This window comes from Vigna unguiculata, chromosome 7, assembly GCF_037176805.1.
Source record: "Vigna unguiculata cultivar grain cowpea cultivar isolate G323 ecotype 2 chromosome 7, ASM3717680v1, whole genome shotgun sequence".
Classification (NCBI taxonomy): domain Eukaryota; kingdom Viridiplantae; phylum Streptophyta; class Magnoliopsida; order Fabales; family Fabaceae; genus Vigna; species Vigna unguiculata.
In genome coordinates this window covers 3677919-3681268 of record NC_140798.1, presented here as the reverse complement: position 1 = coordinate 3681268, position 3350 = coordinate 3677919, and the positions used below count along the sequence as shown (strand labels likewise).

Genomic DNA, 3350 nt, shown 5'->3' with positions numbered 1-3350 from the left:
TAAAAGATAATTGTATGTTAAATAATAATTAAGAGTGAGTTTTAATGAACTTAATAAATTATATTGATTTAGTGGAAAATTACAAGTGTTGATTATTTTTCTTACACAAAAATACGCATTATTTCATGTTTCCGAATATTACGGTTTCATATTTGGGCCAATTTTAGATCCTCATACACTGGGCCCAAGAAATAAATTGAACTAAAAATAGTTCATTAAATTAAATTAAATTAAACCACTTTTTTTAAGAAAATACACTTAACTACATTTTACTTCTTTTTTAAGAAACTAAATTATTAAAATAATAGTTCAACGCACTTCTTAAATTATTATGAGAGTTAAAAAAAAACTTTTTTTCTATAATCATTCACTACTTGTTCTTAGAGTCACCGGTTCTTTTAAGTTCTTTTTTTATGAGTACAATTAAATATAAGTTTTAGGTATTATATAATGAAAATGTTTTCGTATTAAACTTTTATTTTAATAAATAAATAATTACATCAATAATGATAATATCTTATATAATCCTGTAATCCAAAATTTAACATTCCAAAATTTATAAATAATTTGTTATTACATACAAAATTTATTAAAGTAATATAAATTTATTAAAATAATATAAAATATGAGAGATCTGATCAAACCTATATACACTTTACAAAACATGGGCTATTATTCAAAAGTTTATCTTTCATATTTAGGTTTATGTTTCATTTCATATAATAGGCTATGACAACTTATAATAATGCAATAAACTTATACTTGTATATAAAAAAATGGCGATTAGATATATTGTTAATAAATGAATTCATATATAAATTTGAGTTGAGAATAAAGCGATAAATTTTATTAGTCATTTGTTAAAGTATAAGTTTTATTCTCTACTGTTACATAAAGGATACATTTTTTCATAACTATTTTGGTATGTTTTTTAATTAAACAATTCTATCCTTTAACAAATAACCACCACATGATTTTTTTTTTCTTAAATTATTTATTCTCTCGAAATTTTATTATTTTAGTGTAATAAAAATTTAGATATGCAAATACGAGGTACATATCTTTCTACTAGTAAATAAGAATGTAAATTAAATGATTAAATTGCTTTATTTTTTTCAAAAACTGTTTTACATAAAAAGATAATATATAATTAGCAGAACTAAAAAAATAGTTTAAGTAGTTTAGTTAAGTTTGAATTTATCTTTTTAATTTATAGAAGTTATTATTGTACTTTAATTTTATATATATATATATATATATATATATATATATATATATATATATTATAATTCAATTTAATTTGCTTAAATAGTCTTTTGGTTATTAATTCCATGTTTAATCACTTTTTACGAATTATTCAGTTACAATTAGCAACCATAATTGTGTCTGAATTATTTAATCACAAATATCAAATTATTTTTACAACATAACATCAATATAATATATAGTAATTATTTTATTTTCTAATATAATATATACATGTTATCCGCATATGTATATTTTTTTTTATTCTAAAGAATTGATTTAATTTTAAAAAATATTTTAATTTAAATAAATAGTCACTTAAAAAAATGATAAGATTATTTTAATTTAAATTTTTTTTAAATAAATAGTTACTTAAAAGATAGAAAAAAAGATTTAAGAAGATTATTATTTAAGGAGTAAAATCAACAAAATGAAATACATCAAAAGAAATTATTCTCTTCATTAATGATATATAGATAAAGTAAATTACATAAGATAAAATTTTATAATGTATAGATATTTATATATAGATAGATAGATATTTCTTTCTAGAAAGCATTAAACAAAATAAAAAAAAATACTAAAATACTAAAAACTGCACACTCTTAAATTATTTTAAATTAATTAACTTTAATTTCAAATTTTTATAAAAATAAATTAAGATAGTGAGGACTCGATATCTTAAAACTAAATTGATTTTGTATAAATGTTTACAGAATACAAATCATCACGTCACAGAAGAACTAATTTGATTTTATAAACCAAAAATGAAATATTCAAAACTATAAAAAAGAGGAAAAAAAAAAGATTAAACAGGTTTCACTAAAAAGATATTACACAATCCAAAATCTAATATCATGAAAAGAAATTTGATATCTGTAAGTGTAATCTATTAAAAAGATAACAATCTATAAACCCTACCACCCTTCAACCCTTTTCTATATATATCCAAATACAACATTCACATGAACCAATGCTTTTGACTCTCTCTTCTCAGTTCTCAGTTTTGTGAAGAACAGTTTTCTTTCTCCTTCGTTCATCCTCGTTTCTGTGATCATCGAAGACATCAAAAACATCCATGGCAGGATTCCAACAGTACAACTTTTTTCCAACGGATTTGTTCTACCCTCGTCCACAGTTTTCTGCTGCAGCTGTGGAACCTGCTTCTGGCAAGCCAACGACGGTGGTGCTTCCTTTGCAAACTGCAGAAGAAGAGAAGAAGAAGAAGAAGAAGACAGAACATAAAAAGCACATGGTCATTGTTCCATCTCAGAGCCATGCTCATCTTTCAAAACCAAAAGGGCAACCTCTGTTTGTGAAGAAAGTGTCCACACACGCCATGAAGCCACGTTCTTGGGCCATTTGCTTGACTGAAGAAGATGAGAGTGATGCTTCCTATTAGAATGTTAGTCAAATTTGTAGCACTTCAATCACCTATTCAACCATGCTAAGATAGATATTCATACATTTTCTTATATTATTTTAATGGATAGATATGATTTTAGTCATCAAGTTTCATTGATGTAATATTGAAATTTGTCAAAATTTTGGTATATTTTACTTTTCAAATTTTAAAATAAATAAATATAGTTTTTCTAATTTAGAAGTGTTAATTTTTTTAGCATGGATTTTGAAAATTATATGAAATTTAAGTTAGAATTTATTAAATAACGTAAACAACTAAAATGTGAATTTAAAATACTGCTTATCCTATCAAAAAATATAATCTAATTAGATTAAAAAATTATGATCATTCATTTTTAAAATCTATAGATAAATTTTAATTTCAAATTAAAATTTAAGGACTAAAAATATATTTAAAATTTATTTTAATTTTACAAAATATGCTACAATAATTAAATTTATATTTATTTATATAATATAATTTGATTAATATGTTATAGGATATTATTAAATTTAACTCTAACTTAAATCTTATAAATTCAACTTAAATCTCGGTTAAAATAGATTTTCATGACTATAAGATTTATCTCACTTATATAATATAATTTAATATTATTTTTAATTAATGTGAAAACTTTAATAAATAGTATATATAGAAAATATATATTTATTTTTAGCTACATAAAATAATTTTCTCATGA

General features: G+C 21.5%; 1 long non-coding RNA gene across 1 annotated transcript; it reads right to left on the bottom strand.

Moving 5' to 3' along the window:
* Positions 1-2037: 2037 nt before the first annotated feature.
* On the bottom strand, positions 2038-2950 carry LOC146884536 (uncharacterized). Its single transcript, XR_014996445.1, has 2 exons — positions 2553-2950; positions 2038-2447 (listed from the first exon to the last, which is right to left on the bottom strand). It is a non-coding gene; the product is annotated as an uncharacterized LOC146884536 (long non-coding RNA).
* Between the last annotated feature and the right edge of the window lie 400 nt (positions 2951-3350).